At 43.7% G+C, this 22,852-nt stretch overlaps 1 protein-coding gene and 1 long non-coding RNA gene across 2 annotated transcripts in view; one reads left to right on the top strand and one right to left on the bottom strand.

The window, feature by feature from the left end:
• LOC146789037 (collagen alpha-4(VI) chain-like) overlaps window positions 1-22,852 on the top strand; it is a 428,058-nt gene that overhangs the window by 102,727 nt on the left and 302,479 nt on the right. The window lies entirely within an intron of this gene.
• The window catches only part of LOC146789038 (uncharacterized), a 224,821-nt gene that overhangs the window by 91,544 nt on the left and 110,425 nt on the right, over window positions 1-22,852 (bottom strand). Inside the window, exon 3 of the long non-coding RNA XR_014970017.1 lies at window positions 10,020-10,074. This is a non-coding gene — a long non-coding RNA (uncharacterized LOC146789038). The remainder of the gene's footprint in view (window positions 1-10,019; window positions 10,075-22,852) is intronic.

The following is a 22,852-nucleotide window of genomic DNA, read 5'->3' as shown; positions in this document are numbered from 1 at the left end:
CTAAGATCTAAGAGCCAATCAGAATCGCGCTCGCGCACGCCACCGTACGCGTACGGTAAGCTTACGGTAAGCGCACGGTAAGCGCACCGTAAGCTGCCACAGATATATATACTGATTTAAAGGCTATTTTCTCAGAATCTACTGAACAGATTTACACCAAACCTACAAAAGGCACTTCCTTGACCTGGGGACTACTTCTCTGCCAAATTTCATTAAATTCTGTTCAGCCGTTCGGGCTGTAGCCCTGTCTAAAGGTCCTATGGAAAAATGCATGGGAAAAACGCGTTTTGGGACCCCCCTTTTATCTCAGCCCCCGCTTGACGAATCCCCCCGAGACTTTCAGGGTAGGAGCGGAGCGTAAAGCCCCACCTATTTTGAAAAATTCGCGAGGATTCGTCGACCGGCGCCAAAGTTATTCAAAATAGAATGTTGCGGATTTCCTATGGAAACGTGGTCCTAACTATAACTACCTACTGGCAACCGCCAGTAGGTAATATATATATATATATATATATATATATATATATAGAGAGAGAGAGAGAGAGAGAGAGAGAGAGAGAGAGAGAGAGAGAGAGAGAGATAGCTGGGGTGTATTTTTGTGGGTGGCATTCCAGTGACTTAGATGAGGTATATTTTCTGATGAACGTATGTAAAAGAACCATGATACAAATGACCTGTTAGACATGTATTTTTATCTGGTACTAAGTTGGCCTACAGGCATCAAAGTGCTTAACACGAGCACCAGATTACATTACACAAGGTCTGTTATGTGTCTTCGTTTAGGCCCACATAAAAACGATGTCTTCATTCCCGCATACACACGTTTTCTTAAGTTGCCTTCTCTTTTACACAGTAACCTGTGTACATACATTTGCGTGCGTGACAATGTAGGATTTGTTTCCCTGAAACTGCTTTGCTTACTGATTTCACTTCGCCTACCATTATCATGACTCCTTGTACGTGACCAAAACAATGCTTGCATACGCATAACTTGCAAGGATGCTTTTCATTATAAATAAACAAGCATTTCCAGCTTTTAGTTAGAGGAGCGCTTTTGCTGACATTGGCGAGGTCTCTCTCCACTTTGGCGCCATGGCCCAGCAGCTTGCTGATTCTACCTAGGAAGGAGTCCACCAAGACGAGGACTTACACTCTTTCCCATCAGGTAACCAGGGTTGGCTCATCCAGTACAGGGCTTATTGGCAACACACACACACCTACCGTAGACACTTTGGTTAGGGACTTCATAGTAGGAGTACGACTAATATTCTATATTGTTTTATTTGCCTGTATATATATACTGTTTTAGCACCATGGTGGAGCTTTTCATTCCGTTCCTGAAGGTATTGGAGCGCTTTACAGCACAATGGTGGAGCTTTTCATTCCGTTCCTGAAGGTATTGGAGCGCTTTACATGAGCACCGGATACGTTACACAAGGACACATTCAGGCATGGGGAGATTAAGTGATTTGCCCAGAATCACAGGATGTGGAAGCGACCCTGAGGCTCGAACCTTGGTTTCCAGCACCAAAGTTGGCAATCTAGCCGGAGGACCACATCCTCTCCCAAGGTTGTCATGTTCAGTGGTTGCCAGAACCATTTGCTGCCCGACTAGGTTTAGGGGGCTTATAGTGGCACTGTGAGCTCGCTGGCCTATAGCACGACATATCCTGAGGGTGTGCTTAGAGTCAGTCTGGCACCTTCCCAAAGGTCATGCTGTCCACAAACGCACAGTTCCTACCCTAAGGTCGAAACTACACGACAGGTCGAATTTGTTTTATGCTTAAGATTTCTTTTATTATTTAGAACAATTATGCTCCACAGATACAACATTATCCCACCTATATCAAGTGGCCGGTGGGAAATTATCAATTAATAGTAACTTGAGAGATAGATAAAGCAAGAACAGAAGAGAAGAGTAAGGGGTATAAACAAAGGAGTGTATGTGTGTTGATGCCAAATGTGACAGATATGACATCAGGCTCACAGTAAGAGTGTAAGAAGAAGTGGGGGGGTGAGCTCAGTTTTATACAGTCAACTACTACCTGTCTAAGTCGAATCTCGAGCATTTTGGGTGAGTCGAATAACCTAGAAGTAGGTTGGAAATGACGATTATTGAACCTCGTCCAAAAGATAGGGGACGCAGGGTCCCCATGTATTGTCAAATAAGGGCATTGTGTGTGTTTCTACCGCCGTCAACTTTTCCAGCCCCAATATGTCCCAAAGCTTATGGAGCCGATCTGTAAACATCTGGATTGATTCGGAGACCCATCTCAAAAGTAGATATTGCTTTTCTGCTCCCAAAGCCAAATTGATGGCACATCCCTTGGGTGACTATAAGGGATATGTCAATGAGTTCGAGAGTCCCAATTAAACATAACTGGGGAATTGGGGAATTGTGTCATGTATTTCGTCCACTGCATGCAGGACCTCCCGCCAGAAATTGTTCAATTTTGTGCAGTGCCATAGGATGTGAGTAAGAGTACCCGGCTGTCCACATTGTCGCCAACAGGTAGCATCGCTGCCATTATTCCAATGTGTAATTCTAGCTGAGATGTAATACCAGTAGTGGCTATCTTAAGAAACATTTCCTTAGTAGATCTATTGAGCGTGGAGACCCGGGCACAATGGAGAACATCACACCACTACTTATCCGTAAAAGTGCATTTGAACTCTACCTACCATCAAAGTTGTGCTGATGTTTTAGGTAGTATCTGTGTTGTGACTACAAAGACATATATATCTGAAAGGAGGTGTTTATCAGAGGAGTGGGTAATGTTTCATTTTTCCAGTTAGCCTCCTGCCACATGCCATAAGCAGCATCAGACTGCGCCGGGGGAAAGTCAGGCATCATTATTATGGGCGTCTGTGGAGGGATGGGGTGGGCAGACCCTTCCGTGTTTGTACCTTATCCCACACCCCCACTGTAGCGTGAAATACTCTGGAAAAATATACTTCAGGTGGTCGGTGTGCCCTGGGCAGCCACGGAATCTTCCAAATATGTTCACCCACTACTGCTTGGTCAATAAAGCACCGGTGTTTTTCAGTGCTAGAACGGGACTACACCATATAGCGTAGTTGCGCTGCTTGATAATAACTCACTAGATGTGGGACCCCCAACTGCCTATGGTAAATATGCCTGGGCACTTGCCATCCTTGCTTTCTTCCCATCCCAGAGAAACTCCCAAATGTGATTCTGTAACCTATCCTGTGCTTGTGTCGGGAATGGGAGTGGCAGTCTTTGCATAACGTACCACACTTTCGGTATGAGCGGCATTTTCACCTCTGCAAAGTGGCCCAACCAAGGCAGGCCATTGCCCTTCCATTTGGAGGGATCAGGGCGTGAGGTCATCAAGAGTGAATTATAATAATGTGCTGCCATTGTCGTGGGGGTGGCGTATATCTGAAGACCCCAGTATGTCACTCAGAGTGTGGCCCAGGTGAATGGGAAGATATTCTCCAACAGAGCACTATCAGGTTCTGGGATGGTTGGCTTCAATATAGATTACTTTTTGTAGTTGGATTTAATGCCATCAACGTCTCCAAAAAGTGTCAGCTCCCTCATAATTGTTGTTAGAGAGGGACGTGGCTTTGATAAAAGAAGCAAAACATCATCAGCATAAAGTGCCATTTTATGTGCCCTTACCCCCCCATGGTGATGCCCGAAACCTATGGATGACTGCGTATGCATTCGTCAAAGAGTTCCATATACAAGGCAAACATGTGTACCCCTAGCGATAGGGAAGTGTTGGGACAAGAGGCCATTGACTTGTACCATCGCCTTTGGTGAGGTATAGCTACATTGGATCCACCTACAAAATCACGGACCCAGGCCAAAACGCACCAAAACAGCACAAAGGCCGGGCCAGTGGACTCAGTCAAAGGCCTTCCCTGCATCAATTGACAGGAGAATGGCCGTTATACGGGAGCGTTGTGTCTTATCCAAGAGATAGCAGAGGTGTTTGATGTTATCGCTGCAGCTCCTCTCTGGGATAAATCCTGTCTGATCGGGGTCCACCAATCCCTGCATGTAAGAGGCAATGTATGGGCTAGAATGCCCATAAAGATTTTTGCAGGCACATTTAACAAGCATTGGCATAGCCAATAGGTCTCGCTTTTGGGACCTACTAAGTATTTAGTTATGCAGCACAATATTCTTGGTGCAACAAACAACTGTTGCATGGCTAAACACTTAAAAGGTCCCAAAGGCGAGACCTATTGGCTATGCCGATGCTTGTTGCACTAAGTCACTTGGGGTATCAAACTGCTTCTCGCTGAAAAGTCACCGATACCTGCTGGGTAGGGCAAAGTGCTTCAAATGGGCAGGTACAAAGTTCCGGCACTCCGGTATTTCCATTTAAAGCAATATTTTACAGAAATGTTACAAGAACATATTTAAAACTAGAAGAGTAGACAGATCAGAGGACCAGGGAGTATTCTCAAAGTGTGGACCTGAAGGTGCTGCCAGGTAAAGGCAAGATGCAGATATTTGAAGGCTAGAACCGAAAGTGAGTGGCGTTTATAGTCAGAAATAGAATCAGTAAGTGGTAAGAGGCAAGAAAGAGCAGTGCAAACGGGGATATATTAACGACGAGCCGTGACGTGCCTTTAATGTCAGCCAATAACACAATCATAAGGGAACTGAACATACTGTAGAATGTGAATTCGTAATGATCCCGGCATCGCAGCGACAAACAAAGTGTTACGGTAACCAAGCTAGGCAATGATAATAAGGTCAGGAAGACAGTACATGACAAAAATATAATCCGTTGAAAACGTGAAGTCTGGGTGAAACAAGTGACAGGTCTGTGGCAGACCGCGATCTGAATGGGTCTGGCTTACAAAAGGAACAGTATCAGAGTGACCAATTATGTGTAAATAAATAGAAACGGAACTGTAGTGTCGCACAAGGTACATATAAAAACAGGCTCCATATTGTAATGGGTTAATAACAGTTGGAGATGAAAGCAGCAAGTTAAACATGCACTCAATAGTAATAAAGCAGCCGCGAGACGCGCTCTGTGGTGGTGCGCACGCTTGCGAGCAGCAGGCCGAAGTGGATGCCTGTTTGTGCCCCAGGGGGACTCCTGAGTGCGAGTGGTGCACGAGCACTTGCGAGATCGTGAGCTGTAAGGGTGCCCGCGAGATGGCGCCTGTGCCCTTCAAGCTAAGCCACAAAAAACAAGGGACTGCAGCTGTCTATGTACACTTGCATTATGAGGGAAGTTGCCTTTCAAATTATAATAAACACGAGTGCTTATTGTTGCTGCGTTTTGCATTTAAACAACATGCCCTGTACAAAAATACGGTTTCTGTTCTCACCCAAAACATTTTATATAAAACTGCCGCATATTAAGAGACCCGGCACCGAAATGTACAATAAGGGTACATATAGAGAGTACATAGCAAGCACTACTGTCCAAACAATTGCAACAAACTACAAAGTTGTGCAGTGTTACGGACTTGCCTTTAACTTATTAGACACACGAACAAAAAGTATTGTGCCTTTTGTGAAAAATACATTGCACGCAATGGTATATTTAATTAGGAGCTTTATAAAACACCCTGCGTTTCCTTTTGGCTAATCAAGTCAAGTCTTAGATACAGCTTTGGTTAAATGCATGCCAAGGGTCGTTCGAATTCAATCAGTGAGGTAGAAACCTGTCCGATGTTTTCTGGTGAAATAAATTCTTCAATACACAACTCTAAAACACACAATGGAAGGATCCCAAAAATGATCTCTGGATCAAAGACTGCCAGGGCCATCCCGTACAGCGAGATGTAAAAAAAAACAAGCATTTAAAATGAATGCTGCTCTCGGAGGGAGAGGTTATGGTGAGTGGTGCGCATGCGCGACGGGAAAAAGTGCTGTGCACATCGCGCGCGCTTGTGCGCGTAAGAGCAAGCTGGTGGCCGGCAAAGTAGCACTTTTGAAGTAGCTACTAAATGTCTCGCTAGAGCAGCGCATGCGCTGGCTCAGGCGAGACCTAAAAAGGAGATGGGACGGTATGAGGAGCAGCATTTAAAGTCCTTCCCTGGCTTAGGAATAACAGCAATTGTGGTGTCAGAGAGCCAGTAGTACTAAAATCAATATACAGCCTCGATAATAAGGGGGCTAAGAGCGATCCAAATACTTCTAAACCTCTGTGCTATACCCATCATGGCTTGGTGCTTTACTAGTCTGGAGGCGTTATATCGTCATAAGTATTTTGTTAGGGGTGATGGCCTTATCCAGACTGACAGCATCTTCATGGGAGAAATGGGGCAAGGGGATCGAGTCAAAAAATGTCTTGATACTGTCAGCATTAAGAGCCTTTGCAGAATAGAAATGGGAATAAAAGGATTACAATTCTTGGTCCTCCTGGTGTATCAGAGTACTGTCAGACCTCCTCAGCTCACCTACCCTTTGGTGCATTGCTTGGGCACAAAGCTGGTGGGCTAAAAGTCATCCCGCCTTATTACCACCTGCATAATATTTTAGTTTCGTGCTTAATAGGTCATACTCCGCTCTATCCATGTCTAGGGCTTTTAGCTGTTTATGCGCTACATTAAGTTGGCGCTGAACTGAACCAGCGCGTTTGTGGTGAGTTTCAAGATCCCTGACTGTGGATTCTAGCCATGTACGTTTATTGCGTTGATCTACGTTAAAGCGTGCTGCTATGGCGATAAAGTGGCCCCTCACTATCACTTTTAAAGTGTCCCATAAAAGTGTGATACGCGTGTTTGGGGTATTATTCAGAGCCAAGAAGGTCTCTATGGTAGATTTAATTTCTGTGAGTGTACTCTCAGAGGTGAGGAGCTTGGCGTTAAGGCGCCAAGTGCAGTCAGACTTTTTCTGAAGCCGCAGGGAGTTAAGTGAGTTGCCCAGAATCACAGAATGTTGAGCCGACACCAGGACTCGAACCCGGTTCATTGATTAGCGACTCATCTCCTTCCCTTGACAATAAGTTTCTATTGTAAGGTGAAAACGGAGTGTTTTTTCAGTGCATGTTGCAGAACAGTCACACTTAGGGATACATATTGTATAGTTTGAATCTGGTAATGCAGCACAATGAGCTGGGAGCTTCGAATAGTGATATGTGCAAGTGTGGGTTCAAAGCATGTAATGAGGGCGGCTGTTACATCCTATTACAAGGATGCTTCCGCCAATGAACGTTTGTGAACAGGTCAGCGATAATGCCAGGGGCGTGGCTTCAGGAGGGGTGGCACAGCCCCCTAATTGCTGTATTCTCTGATGACTAGTTGGGTACAGGTCCCTTCAATCAGGTATGGTGAGGTGTCTGTCGGATTTCACCTTGGATTTTTGCATGCACACAGTGACAAAAACATGCACAGTCTCATTTCTGTTTAGAAAGTACCATTTTGTGTTTCTCTCACTTAGTGCTCCTACCAATTCACATTCCTCTCCCTTCCCACTTCCCCTTAAGCCACCCTCATGCACCCTGCTTGTCCTTTAATCCTTTTTAACATTATTTGACCGTGTGCTTGAAGGAAAATCTGAAGCTCACCCCCCCAATCTTAATGACCAAGCTCCGCCCCTGGATAATGTTCTTGACATTTGTAGTCCATGTTACTTTCCATTGGAATACATTTTAATTATAAAATGCATCACCCCTAAACATTTTATCTCAGGGATTCCGCCACTTTGCGCAGAAGGTTTTGCGAATTCACCTGCTGTGGTCCAAGGATCAAGAGTACGCCATCTTTTTGCAGTGCAAATCAATTGCTCTGTGATGAAAATTACTTACATTTGATAAAACAAAATACAATACATGCTACATTTTTTTGGACCTCTGGAAAGCTGCCTCTTAATTTGTTTTTCTTGGGGCGCTGGAAGAATGCATCCTGTTATATGTATTTTTATTCTGGGGCACTCGAAGGTTTCACTCTTAATTTCGGTTTTTAAGACGGTTGCAGACTGTATGTTGTTTCTGGTGTTTGGAGAGCATATTTTTTTTTTTTTTGGGGGGGGAGCAGTAGGGGTTTGCTTATTTTTATTTTGAATCACTACAAACCTGTATATTAATTTCTTTTTTGTTTTTTGATTTTGGTACTGAAAGCCTATATGTGTGATTTTTTGGAGAGCACTACAAGGCTGCCTTGGTTTCTTTATATTTTTGGGGGTGCACGGGAAGGCTACAACCTAATTTGTTTTCTGGTGGTGGGAATGCAAAGACTGAGGGGTATATCATCAATCCCCTATCGCCACCACAACGTCACTTTTTGTGACGTTGTGGTGGCGATAGGGTCGGCGCCCTATTATCAAGGCAGCGTTAAGCCACTTAAGTGGCCTTAACGCTGCCTTGATAATAGGGCTCCTTTCACGCTAAACTTAGCATGAAAGGGGGCGTGCAGTGGGTGTTGTGGTGGGCGTTCCACCGCAACACCCATTGAAGTCGACGCTGCCACCTGTTATCAAGTTTGGCGATAATAAGTGGCAACGCCGAACTTAAGACCAGAAAAATCCTGGTCTTCAGGTGGCGAAACGAGGAGAAATGCTTTATTTCTCCTCGTTTTTGCTTTTTCCATGTGTGCTGCCTTGTGCAGCACACATGGAAAAAGCAAAATGCCATGGTTTGTTCATGTACAGGAAGGTGTCCCTTCCTGTACATGAACAAACCGTTTTTCAAAATGCCATTTTGTAACTTCCATGTATGCTGCACGAAGTGGCACACATATGGTGCAGCCTGGCGTTTCCGAAGTGGCGAACGCCTCTCTCCGCCACTTCCTTGGTAATATGCCCCTGAATTTTGATTTGCTCATGCCAAGATTACTGCTGTCGAAGAAGAAGGCCACAGAAGGTAGCAGCGTGTACACCGAAACCTCGAGTGCTTCCCTTCAGACGACATGTTTAAATAAAACGCAGATGTTTGCTGATTAATTAATGTTTGAAACGTAAGAGGAGGCACAGCTGTGCAGAGTGTAATCAGGATAGTCAACAGGCCTCAGGATGTGGGTTCACAGGGGGGAGAGAGTTATTTCACGTTGACATTATGTATACATCACTCTGGGAAAGTTATAAACTAAAGTTTTAAGATGCGGATCCGTCCTCCCGTTGCCAAGGAGGCATCTGTCCTGTCCACCTCCAGAATACAGCGACTTTAGCACAGGGCCTCCAGCTGTGTTGCTGAAACAGACGTAAGATTGTGAGTTCGCAAAACCAGCTTTGAAAAAGAAAAATTGGTCCAGAGAATTTGAATGAAGTCCACGCTTGTGAAGTGAGCAGGTCAGAAGCAATTTCAGATGACTGTGCTGGCTGGTGGCATCTCAATGATTTACCTTGTTATGTTTAAGGTAGACGTGCATAACGCGGGTGTCCAATGGAAGTCCAAGAGAGCCGGATCCGCACCAGGTTTTCTGGATAACCACAGAATCATTGTCATATCAAGGCTTCCTTGGAGCCTGGTGCATGCAATGAAAATGGCCTCCCTGTTGTGTAGTAAAGGCAACCTTGATGAGGGTGCAGTGTGCGCTTCACACTCCAGGGCTCTAGTGCCCCTGTCCATTGTATGTAAAGGTATCTTACGTTCGATATAATGAAAATCTGGAATGGATCCAGCCATCTTCACTCTAAGATGGACACACTAGCATGCAATACCTGTTGCACAGTTCCGCAACATTTTTTATGTTAAAGGTAAATGCAGTAGCTTCTTACCACCACAGCACCGCCCAACCTGTCCATAGGAAAAGATTCAGTATATCACAAAATGACTGTGTTGTCCTGCCCATCTTGAATCTGTATCTCAAGCTAAAAGATGTATCCTACTGTAGTGTAGACAACCATGAACATTAATACACTTTATGTAGTTCCCGTGCCAGATTCATAGGCACAAACACATTACAATACAGTAAGTCTACAATCTTGGGTTGGGCTAAAATATAATCCCTCTTGTGAAGTTATGCAACTGTGACAATCTTTGAATCTTCATAAAGTTGTGCGTTTTGGCACTTTTGCAAAACTAAACTTGAGGGCGGAATTTCCCACAAAATACTTTTTGGTGGTATTTTTCCCCAGATACCTTTTTTGCTTGAAGTGTCTCCCGGTGAAAGCAGCTTTTGCAAGTTTTCTTGTCTCTGAAAAACAAAAGTTTATAGGATTTTGTACACTCAATTTTTTACCACTTTACCAACTTTTTAAGTTTTCGACGTTCTTTAAAAAAAACCTGTTACGAAATTGGTGAAGCCCAACTTTGTGGAGCCCTCCTAAAATCTTGTTGAGCTTACTACGGTCATCAGAGTACGGTGGAATTGACAAATTTGATTCACGGTGAGCTGGACACTTACCAATTGACTCATTAACATGCAAAGTTTAAGAAAGTTTAAAATAAATGAATCAAGCCCGCTCAGGAGGAAGTTCCTTCAGGCTCCTGGGAGCCCAAGCTTGGAACCGACTCCCAGTAACCCTAAGATCTATTTCTGACCTGGCTGTTTTCAAGAAACTTCTTAAAACCTGGTTATTCAGTGGTTAGGGGTGTTCTTGGTGGTTTTTAAGACAGAGACTGCTAGCGCCGGGACACTCGTTCTGAGTAGCCGCGTACTTTACAAATGCACATCATTCATTCATTCAAGATAGGAAAGGTACTATAATCCCCGGAAGTCGACCATGTACACAAATGCTTCTAAGGTATGAAGGAAGTATGAGAAAAGGAGGGATTGGGAAGTGGCTTGTGGAAGCGTGCTCGGTTGCACTGAATGCATGTAAGACCCAGGTCTAAGAGCTCACAACTCAGGGTGGGTAGAATTACTCTACAAGGGAATATTCTATATCAAGGACTATCAGCTTTGGTCCCGGAATACCAGATCTATGCCAAATTTTCAAGTAAGCCATGTAAGATATATTCACATAGAATGATGCTGGACATCTGGGATGTACATGAAAACATAAACCTGCAATGGCGGAAGGGACAGTGTCATGACCTCAAACGTGTTGTAGGGATGAGTCAAGCAGACTGAGCGAATATAATCCACCATCCATTAGTCTTTATTACTTTTAGTCATCGTATTGAAAGTTCAAACCAGGGTCATTTGCAGTGGGCCTTTACCTTTAATTACCATTACACATGGAAAAGTTATGTCAAATGTGTGTTAATATTTCAGCAGAAGGATCTTCATTCTTGATACTGAGGATGTAAAATTTCCCTCTGCTCACTTACCCTTTCTGGATTGGATATATTTACCCAATTTACATAGTCTTGCCATGACCAACTTTTATTTTTAATTGAAAAAATCCACTTCACATTTTAGGCCCATCAACTGCTTAATCAAGGCCAAATTCGAAAATGTGCCCACCTAAGTGGTCTTAAGTGTGCACATAAGAGAATTTTAATTTTCAATGTTTGCAGATTTTTATGAATGAAAATCCACATATTGGACCAAGTGGTTTCCCTCACACATCGTACGCTCATAAATAACAGACCTGATGATTTGACGCGTCTGAGGGCCCGCTGGACACTCGAGTTGGGACAGATGGGGGACGTAGACCGGAGGGAGCCCTGATGCACCCTCCGAAGATTGCAATGAAAATGAGCTTCTGCTCATTTGGTTGCATATCCTCCACAGAGCGTATTATGATCGTAGTCACTTATTTATGATGGGGAGGATTCCCTCACTCAATCGCTTGAGGTGTGGGAATGTGGATGGGGCATTCTTCCATACGTTGTGGGCTGGTCCACACGTACTGGAGATTTGGTGGGAGGTAATTGTACTGTCGAATGTCCAGGAGGTGCCAGTTCCTTGTATGCACCCAATTCACAATTCTGGGCATCCCGGGTAAGGTAGATCTGATCCAGAAGATACTCCACTTTTGTTCCCTGGGGTTTGCACCAGTAAAAATGGATGTTGCGAGGAGATAGTGAACTCCCTCACACCCACCAAACACATGGGTATGACCTAATGTATGGAGGCAGAAAGGGTGGTGTATGCAGGCTGGGGAAGAAGGCATGGGTAGGATGGATTTCTTAATTTGAAATCGATGGAGAAGAAAGAGAGGCCGCTCGGCCCCTCCCCCTCCGCCTCTACCCACCAGTGTCCCTACAAACTCTAATGAATCAGCTAATGGGGAAATTGACGAACATTCTGCTCTCCCAAAGGGCCCAGTAGCTTCCCCACATGGTCACCACTAAGCCACTTCTATGTTCTGGATTGTGTGGTTAACTAGCTAGCCCATATGTTGGATGGACAGCTGTACTATAAGCCTCCTCAAATTGTTATTTTGTGGGTGGTGGATATGAAGAGAATGTTTCGAGTTGAAAAATGCAATAAAAACAGTTATTAAAAGAAGGAAAATCCACATATTGATAAGGAAATCTCCTTGATGGACTTTTCTGAATAAATAAACTGGCTATCACGGAGGGAAAATGGAGGAAAGGGATGTTAAGGGTGATCATGCAAGCTATGGTGAAGGCACTCACTACAAGTGACCCATTCTTTCCTCTGGTCTTGAAGTTACCCCTTCGAATTATAAATTGCAGTGTTTTGAAAGATTAAGACTGCTTAAAGATAGGAACTGCGCGCAGTAATAGGTGTGTAAATATTGATTGCTACATGTTTTCCCAAATAAAAGTGTGATTTTTGTGATGCAGTAGGAGTTCTCAAGGAAATCAAAGCCTTTTCTGGGGGAATCTAACAAATCTGCTAAAAATTGGAAATCTTCTCGAAACATAGGAAATAATCTACAAGATGCAGATTTCCAACTTTCAAAAATGTTGTCATGAATCAACCTTGTTAGAAATGGGGTTACTGGTTGGCTAGGGTTTGCACCTAAGCCAGAGAGAACCCACCACTCTAGTCGGGGCAAGTAAGTTACACACCAAAGATAACCCGTGCTCACCCCATTGGTAGCTTGGCACCCAGCAGTCAGGCTTATCCCAGGGACAATGTGTGAAGCATTCGTACCAATAACACAATGAATACATCACAAATAAGACTACACACAGCATTATATAAAAAGAGACTGTACTATATATAACACAAGACCCAAAATGTCATAAACCAATAATTACTTTTCCGAACAGGCAGTGGTCAAGCCTCCCAGTGAGTGCAATATGTGAACAAAATGCATAAACTTTGCAAGCATCATGAATGAGAAAACATTATTGTGCCTATTAGACAGTCACCTTAAATAATACTCAGTATCCTGAACAGTGTAAGGCATAAAATGACATATCACAGAAAACACTGAAGTCATAAAATGCAGCAGATAATGAATAAAACACATGAATCGTGTCGATACTTTTCAACATATGCAGGTTTGTGAGAGGTAAACACATCAGTTACTATGTCAACATAGGGCACAGCACCTCTTCACGCTTACTAAACATTAAATGGTAATTTGCACGTTTTTCACCGCATAAGATATAACCAAACATAGGTTGTGGCACACCTGCGCTCCTATTTCAGGGAATTTGTTTAAAAAGGTAACCAGTTCTAGACTGGAGGCCTCGATAGAGGACTCACCCGTCCAGCACAACAATTGAGCCAGTAAGTGTGGGTGCCTCTCAGTGTTGCCCGATCGGGGGAAGCAAGCACCCACACATTACCAACTTCTGCAGGGAGACCTCACTGGGTTCCCTGCCGATGGACTCGGTAAAGACGGCTGCCTGCAAGCGTGTGGTGCAGTTACTTAAACTCCAGTACTTTCCGTGGTTCCCTTGCCAGGCCACAAGGGTGCAGATTATGTCGTAGACCTTCTATGGTCTCGAGCGGCCGTGTCACTTGCAAACAAAAATTGGGGCCAGCTGCTGGTGCAAGAGACCTCCCTGAATCTTTCCTGGTGGCGCTGCCTAAGGATCCAACCACCCGCTAGGATGGCAGCCATGCTGCTCTGTTCTTGACAGCTAGAGGGTCACAGTGCCGAGCAGTGCTGGTACCCTCTCCCCACTGCAGTAACCAACACACCCAGTCTACTCAGAGGACATGGGGATCACAACGCTCAGTACGCGCTGATACTTCTTGGCACAAAGTGCTCACTACACGGTGTTGCAACAGACGCTGATCCCTGTCAACTTCTTGTTGAAAGCGAAAGGGCTCCACACAAACCTTCCTTACTCAAGAGTGCTCAAGGCTGCTAAGGAAAAAGTTTAGGGTGGCTGGACTCACGAGTCAAATGGCCAATTTCCAGGCAATTCATGAATCCTGCTGAACCCCTGAAAACCCCTCATAAGAACAGAGAGAGGGTAGGCAAGGCCCACAGCCCCTTGAGAGAACCGGGGCACACAAAAGCAGCAAGGCAGCAGGCAACAGGCCAGCACACAGAAACAGGTCACAGAGTGGCAGTCCCTCCAGCAGCTCTGTCCACAGCAAGCAGCAGGCCAGCACAGCAAAGCAGTTAGTAAAGTGGCAGTCTCTCCTGGTAGCACAGCAGTTCCGTCTGGCAATGTGCAGCATGTAGAGACAGCAGCATCTGGCCACAAGTCTCATTCAGGGTCTAAAATCAAGGGATTAGAGCCTTTGTACTTATATTCAAAATGTCTATAATCTAGGGTGAACTTCAAAAGAACATTTAGAAGTGCACAACACCCCCTTTCAACACAGCCCTGGCTCCAGACGTACAGTAGAGGGTAAATCCACCCTATGTGTGAGGGCAGGACACAGCCTGTACAAATGTAAGTGTGCCCCGCCTCCCTCTCTTCCAGCCCAGGAAGACCATCAATATGCAGATACCACGCTGTCACACTCAACCCTCCCTGTGTGATGGCTGTCTGGAAAGTATGCAAAAAGCCTAGCTGTCAACCAGGCCCACACATGGATTGGTGTAAGGCTGCAAATCACATTGAGTCATAAGCACAGAGAAATGCCCACCAAAGTGGCATTTCTAAAATAGTATTGTAAAATCCACCTACACCATTAAGCAGGATGTATCACCACTATTCCAAACATACCAAACATGGCTACGCTGCTCCTTTCAGAGCAGAAATTAGCACTTAAGTACCTATAAGGGAATTTCCAATGCTAGTCTATTAGAGAAGTAGGCCTCACAGAAGTGGGAAACCAAATGGGCTGTTTGTCACTACCAGGATATGACACACAATGAAGGCACATGTCGTACCGTTTTTACCTACACAGCACCCTGCCCATAGGGCTACCTAAGGCCTACCTTAGGGGTGACCTATTTATAGTAAAAGGGGAGTTTAAGGCTTGGCAAGTAACTTGAATTACCAAGTCAATGTGGCAGTAAACTGTGCATGCAGGCCTTGTAGTGGCAAGCCTGAGACGGGTTTAAATTGCTACTTCTGTGGGTGGCACAAGCAGTACTAGAGGCCTTTACTTTAAAAGCCCTGGGTATATGGGACACCGCTTTACAAAGGACTTACAAGTAAATTAAATATCCCAAAAAGGTGTAAAGCAATCATTCCATGTTTAAAGGAGAGAGCACATGCACTTTAGCACTACCCACTGACTTCTTCTCTCGCCTATTGCTTCATGTGTGTGCTTCCCTTCCACCCTCCATGTTGACCCCTCCCTCGTTGGCTCCATTCCTTTACAATTTCTTTTTTTATTGACCTATTTGAGTGGTGCCCTCCATGATAGATTGGTCAGTAAAAAAAACAAAAGAAAATGACAACCGAGTTATTCTGTGGGCGTGCACATGCAGTAAACTCCAAAATGACACTACACAACCCCAAACAGCGACCACATACTTGCCCCATTTTTTTTGTTTTGCAGATACTAAGCAGCATCACCAAAAAGCACTGCTTTTTAGCGATGCTTCTCAGCATCGCCAAAAAGTAGTGGCAAGACCAGTAGATTCCAAAGGCTTGATCTATTGGTTTTGCCAATGCTTGATTAGGCCTGGTGCTAGCAAGGACATTTAAATTTCAATAAGTTATATGTAAAATATATTCACTTATAGGAGCTTTTCAGCCTTCTATTCTCAGCCATTTGTGTGGTGTGTCATTCACATTTTTCCTCCACCCACTACTGCAGATGGCATGGGTCAGTCAATCAGTCCACTGCAGTCATAGGCTAACTTCACTGTGAGTGACAGCATCCTGCTCTTCCACGAGGAGCACGTCTGCACACAGAGTACTTCCTTTCTGTGCCACGGACTACTCTGGCAATGCAAACTGTATGAGATAAAAAAAAATATGTTTGCTGTTTGCAATGTTTTTTTTTACTTGGTGAGGGCCAGACAGATCCCCTAACAATAAAGTTTAACAAAAACCATGACAAAAAGCATTGACAAAGCCAAAGTGCTAGCAGCTAGTGCCAGATCTATTGGCTATGTCAATACTTGGCTTCTTTCTCTCTTTGGTTTCAGAATTCGCTTTTAGCTTCCTTACTGTCCTCTTTTGTTATCATTAGGTTAGCCTCATGAACCTTCTCTTTTACACATACCAGAGTCCCAGGGAGTGTGCACAGCATTCCCAGAGAGTGGATAGGGAAGTTGTGGTATTTATTAAAATAGGGCCAAACTATTCATTTTAAAGCACATTTTTTTTTTTTAAATTAATGAGTACAACATCCAAGGTTTTACGAGTAGTTCAGAAGAGAAACAGTTCAAATATTCTAATAATTCACTGTCTGGCATATTAGTTAAACGCATAGTTTTCATTGCAGCAGGAAATCATGTATGTGCCTCAAGGAAGGTCTGTACTATTCTCCCCTCACTGCTTTCAGGGCTTAATGGGCTCAGGGTATGAATGAACATCCTTCCCTGGATGTAGCCTACCAAAGGGCTATCCCTATGGCTCTATGGCCCCAATGCAGCGTTGTGATTGGTTTTGAGCATCTTGGTTCGATGCTCAACCAGGGAATGGGGGACTGGCCTTGTTCTCCATGCAGGCTATAATGCAGCCTGCATGGAGAATGGGGAAAGTGCATAAGACTGGTTTGGGCGCCTGAGCGGGCCAACCAAACAGGCATTGCGCACTCCTCCCATGCCCTGCTCCAAGAGCAGAGCAGCCACACCAACCCACCCGCCCGCAAAGCAACAGGAGACATAAAATGATAATAACTCAAAGTTATTATCATTTTATGTTTCCTTTGCAGTGCACTGCTTAAAAGCAGTGGGGTGACGCTCCTCCGCCATAGCGGAGGAGCAGCCCCTGCTCTACCAGCCTCCATATCTAAAGATCACCGCGGGCCCAGTGATCTCTGTGCATTCACAGGAGCCGCCTTCACGGCAGCTGCAGTGAGAGCACTGAAATTCTAAATTGGATCCAGAGATTTTTACCTCGGGGGAAAATGGAACATGAGCACAACCAAGAATGCATGCCAAGTGGAACAAAGCATGTGAGAGTGCACAAATGACTGAAGCCTTGAACTGAGCTACAAAAAACAAATGCTAGGCAGTGCCTTGTGCACCATGCAAGAGCTATGTGTTTACTGGTAACAGGTGGAGGAAGTCCAAAAGTAACGCTTGAGTAAATTAATACTTAGGTAAGCCAAGTAAGGCTTCATTCCTAAAATCCAAGCAGGATAAGATACCTGCCAGGACCACCAATCTTCTCCCTTTAACTAAGAGGCAGTAAGTAATTTTCCTTAAGCTCTTCAAAAGACATGTACCAGAGATCTTGTTGATATGTGGGCAGAATGTGGGTTCAGCATTCACAGTCATGCCTACTTTTTTGATGATAGTAGAAGGGGCTGGAAATGGACCAAGAACCAGTGACTACCCAACAGAGGTCCAGGACAAGATGATTTCCTAGGACCACTATCTATCTGCCTTCAACTTCAAAAGGTCACTGGTCATTAAAACATGTGACTAACACAAGATATTCGTGAAGTTTAAGGCGAAAGTTAGTATTACTACCACGTTCTTGTATCAGAAATAAAATATCAACTTAATGGTATTAAAAAAAGTAAAGTCAAAAGAACAAAGTGAAGGGGTTAAATGTTACAGAACCTCCCCTAAGTGCATAATATTTGTTATTAATCAATGTCCTGTATTTTTACTTTTAAAAATTAAAAGTACTTTAATTTGCTTACAAATAAATACTAAACCTAAAATTATAAATGTCTATACTGAGACTGAGACCTCTCTAGCACCCCCGAAACTAAATATCTATTTAAGAAAATCTCTTAAAGGTAAATAATAAAGCCCCTCCGTATGATGAGTTCACAATAGGAAGTTCTTCCTATTCGAGTTGTCACAAAGTTATCAATGTATAAGCCTTTTCTCTAGCATTTGTCAGAGAGTTCACAATGTAAGCCCCCTTCCTAGTGCTTTTATCAAAGAATTCAACATGTGAAATCTGTCTCATAGGGTGTGGAGCAAGCAGCCAAGGTTGACTCAGGTAGATGTTGTGGACCAGAAAATTATACCCGAGAAAAAAACAATAGATCAATGTGCAACCAATGTTTTTTTCTTTAAAAAGGAAAAGTACTTCAATTCATAAACAACTAAATACTATACACAAAATGACATACATACAATATTTCAGTCTGCGAGGCCCTTTAAGGAGAAACTCATCCTTTAAGAGACTCGCACACTAACCAGGGTGCAAATTATATACCCTAAAAAATATCACAGGGCAACTAACCCTGTAAAAGAAGCCTGCTGCTGTTATCTGTAAGGTACCTTGTGGAAATTTCCTCACCAGTAGGTTTATACCTAAAAAACAGTAGTGCTACTGTATAGACCTGTTTGGTAATAGGAGACCTCTCACAATCGAAAAGGTTAAGCCTACAGTCATTCAAAATGTAAAATAAAAGGCTACTGCCTGCAATATCAACATTTAGAATTCAATAAAGCAAGCCTTTTGGCTGTAGGATAAGCATAATCAAGCATGACTATGAGATCTCTGCCAGGAGAGAGCCACATCAAACCAGGCCGGCTTTAGCATTGGTGGTGCCCAGTATGACTGTTCGTTGCTGCCCCCAAGACCTCCTTCACTACCACCCTTTAACACTGACCCTCTAGTCTTCATAACCACTCTCACACATACTTTTCTTTTGTCTTCTAGCGCTACTGTAGGGTATCTCAGCATTTTACATCGCACACGTTACAAAGAGACAATAAATCATATGTGTATATCAGTGTATAGGGAATGTTATGTAAGAAAGAGTACCACAAGGTAAAGGAGACACATGTCATCCATCAGCACCGGACTGGGAACAGCAACCAGCCCTAACAGATTTCTTCCTGACCGGCCGTGGGAGCGGGGGGAGGGGTGCTAGCAAAAAAGCACAGCTTTTGTTATAGGGGGCCGATATGCAGCACTGCTGCAAAACCGCTCTCCGCAGGCACAAAACTGACCCCCATCCTTCTGGCCCACCGGGGCATTACCCGTTGCCAGCTACAGCCAGTCCAGCCCTGTCATTCATATTGGTAGGCAGAATAGTTTAAGAGTGTTTGATCTGGAGAAGCACAAACTCCGAATTTACAATGTACCACCATGGTTGGGGGTTATCTTTGCTAATAAGAATTGATTTCACCCCAAATGAACCCTTTAATCAACATTAAGACTGGGGAAGGAAAACAATACACTCTTACCTATACCTTGCAGTTTTCACGCAGCTTTTAGCCCACTGTTCTATATTAGGATTTTAATTAATAAATTGCAAGTAACAAAAGGATCTCTGTGACAAAAGCAGCAACCCGCTGAAATGTTTACATTATATGCACTTCTGTGAACTGCATGGTGCACATTTTTTGCAGCAGACATATTAACACTATGCGCTACTTTATGATAAGTCAAAACTTCCACTAGACAAAACTCCCAACTCTCTCCAGCAGGAACATTAATCACCAGAGTTATCTTGCCATTTTTGTTATTGCCTGAAAATTGCTGGAGGCAAGGAACTCTGCAGCAGGTGCTTTTAAATCCACTATATATTTGACAACACAGCGCCCCCTGAAGTCAGAGCCCGGTGCTTTGGCACCGATCGCACCGCCATGGAGCCAGTCCTGACATCAAACATTTTAGAAAGATTGAGATTAAACATTAACATTAACTTTAAATGTCTATCTGCAGTTATCAAACATATTTCAATGCCACAACAAGAAAGGGGAAATATGTATTAAACCCCTTTTTATTGCATTGTCAGAGAGTTCAACCTGTAAATCCCCTTTATGTTGTATTTTCTGGAGTCCGCTGTGTAAAGCATCTTCTAAAGGTGCTTTTCATAGAGTTCACAATGTAAAATGACTCCTTATTGAAGTTGTAAGGTTCATATTGTACTTATCAGAGCTGACAGCCCCCCTCTTATTGCATTTGGCAGAGAGCTCACAGTGTAAAACCCCTCCTATTGTCTCTGGAATTCACAATGCAAAACGTATTCCTATGGTGTTGAGCAAGGAGTTCCCAACGAAAAACTATGTCCCAGGGCAGCAGTAGTTACTGGGCCACAATTGTGCCAATGGAGGTATTTCTCCTTTGGTGTCTTGGAACCTTTGTACCTCAGTCTGTGAAACTGTGAGCCAAGTACACCATTTAACACTTGAATCTCTGGGTAATGAGGCACAGCAATCCAAGGCTATCTAGGGGAGATGATGGGGGATAGAAAATCATAACTCAGTAATGCACAAAAATAACAATAAATGAACATCCAATGCTTCTTTAATAAGGAGAAGTAAAGACTATGACCAAATGGAAATATGTACAACATTTCAGGTGGAATTACAAAATTCAATTCCTACTACCTGGCAACTAGCTCTCTGAATGTAATCTGCTCCCATTATAAATGTGAAATATCTTGTGACAATTTGCACACAAGCAAGCTCTAATAATTGTAGACACCAGCAATGGTCATACATAGGCCTACTGAAAAACATGAGGCATTTTGCAGTCAAAAAGGTTAAGCCTACAGGCTTTGTTAAGATGTTCATAATTTAAAATGAGAAATATACTATCTTTGTCATCACATTTGAAAATAAAAAAGTAAGACTGTTAACTTTAACTTGAACATAAGCATGGCCATGTGGGATTTGCGTGGAGAGGACCATCAAACAATTTATGCAAACTAAACTCTCCTTCAAGAGACAATGGCTGGCCCTAATAAGAGAAATATGTACTAATGCTTTTCCTATTGCTTTTGTCAGCGAGTTGGTCATGTAAAACCAATTGTCAAATAGGTCACTACAAACCTTCCTATTGTATTTATCAAAGAATTCACAATGTAAAATACTTTGATGTTTTTTGGCAAGCAGTTCCATAAAGGCTTACTGGATTGAACATATGGTCTCCACAATAAATAATTCATGACTAATACCTTTGCTGTAATGTTTCATTAGAAAAAGGTCCTTTCTGTGTCCACACTGTAAATCTTTGCCACCACCAGTGACAGACCCATTTCAATATTCCAAATCCGATTCGGACTCTGCATCTGAGGTTTCACCCATGTCCTGAACCCTGAATTTATCTCTCAGTCTCAGAGGTCTTTCTGTTTTCTGTGCTGCTCTTCAATTTGTGTCCTTTGCCGATTCATCTTAAGACCTTTGAAGCATGTTGGGCAAGGGTAGTTTTTAGGGTTGAGCCTGCGAGTGCATGCACTTTTGCATGAGTCTCACTTGCGAGACCATGTTGTATACAGAAAAGGGCTTGGATCCCTCCCATGCTTACCATTTGTGTACAGCAGCTCCACTCTTCAATCCAACATCTCGAATTGGCTAATTCAGCTGAAACGTTACTTCCGGTGCTTGTAGTGGAGCACAGGCCAACCACAGGTTGATTAAACTTAATCTCAGTGCTCGTCCGCTGCTCCTGATGCAATTGAGGTACTATTTTTCACCCCTCCCGCTGCTCCCTCCTCAGCAGTTTTTTTCTTGTCTTTTGTTTCTCGCCACCTCTTGAGAACCCAGTGGGTTAAGTCTGCCCTTGAGTTTCCTGATGGGTCTTGACATTTTACGCACAGACAAAAGCTCCACGACATTTGTTTGATGTTTTCGACTCACTGTGTCTCCCAACACTTTTGTGTTGGAGTTAGGAAGGATGGGTGGATTTTGCCTTTATTTTAGTCCCTTTAACAAATGCTGTACAACGCATCATCACTTTTTGTTAGTGAGAGTAGTCCGACCCAGGGGCGCTACTGACAGTTTGTGGCAGCCATGGCTTGCTTACCTCTGCTTTGTACCGCAGTGGCACATACAGTCCTTCCCAACCCTAAATGCATGTAGCTGATTAGCCTTGATACCTTCAGCTGTGCCAGGCCATTCAGGCAACATAACTTGACTTTCTGTCCTGGTACAGGCAGAGTTTCATTTGTCCAATTAGAAGCATGGCTCAGCGTATCCCTGCATGCAAAGTGGTGTTTGATATAAAGATATGACCTACCATGCAAGGAGACGGGTCTATTTGATAGCCACAACTACTACAGGGCCGCTTTAGTGCTGGTGGTGCCCTGTGTGAAAATGTTTGTTGGCGCCCCCTAATGACCACCTCCGCCACGGATTCCCTCACTACCATCCTTTCACAGTACCCCTGAAGTCTCCATAACCACTCTCTCTCAGATGCCTTTAATTAATTATATAGTGCCACTCATACTTTTGTAGGGTGTCAGAGTACTTTACATCGCGCACACACTCACTACACAGAGACAATCAATCATAGGTGTGTAAATCAGCGTACATGAAATGTTGCGTAAGACAGAGGTCTACAAGGTGGAGTCACAACATCTATACTGGTAGACATGATAGTTTGAGAGTCCTTGGTCTGGAGAAGCACAAACTTTGGGGCTTATTTATGAGCCCTTGCGTCACTTTTACTCCACCCGTGCGTCACTTTTTGTGACGCACCGGCAGCGTGAAAAATGCGCCATGTTGCTCTCTATTTACAAAGTGACGCATCTAGGCAGATGCGTCACTTTGTAAAAACCTGTGCCACATTATACCTGCGCCAGGTATAATGTATGCAGGGTGGGTGTTTCCCTGCAAAAAGCCTCCTAGAAGTGGCGCATTGAAATTTATGTGATT

The sequence above is a fragment of the Triturus cristatus genome, chromosome 10 (genome assembly GCF_964204655.1).
Source record: "Triturus cristatus chromosome 10, aTriCri1.1, whole genome shotgun sequence".
Taxonomy (NCBI): Eukaryota; Metazoa; Chordata; class Amphibia; order Caudata; family Salamandridae; genus Triturus; species Triturus cristatus.
This window is presented reverse-complemented; position numbering and strand designations above follow the sequence as displayed.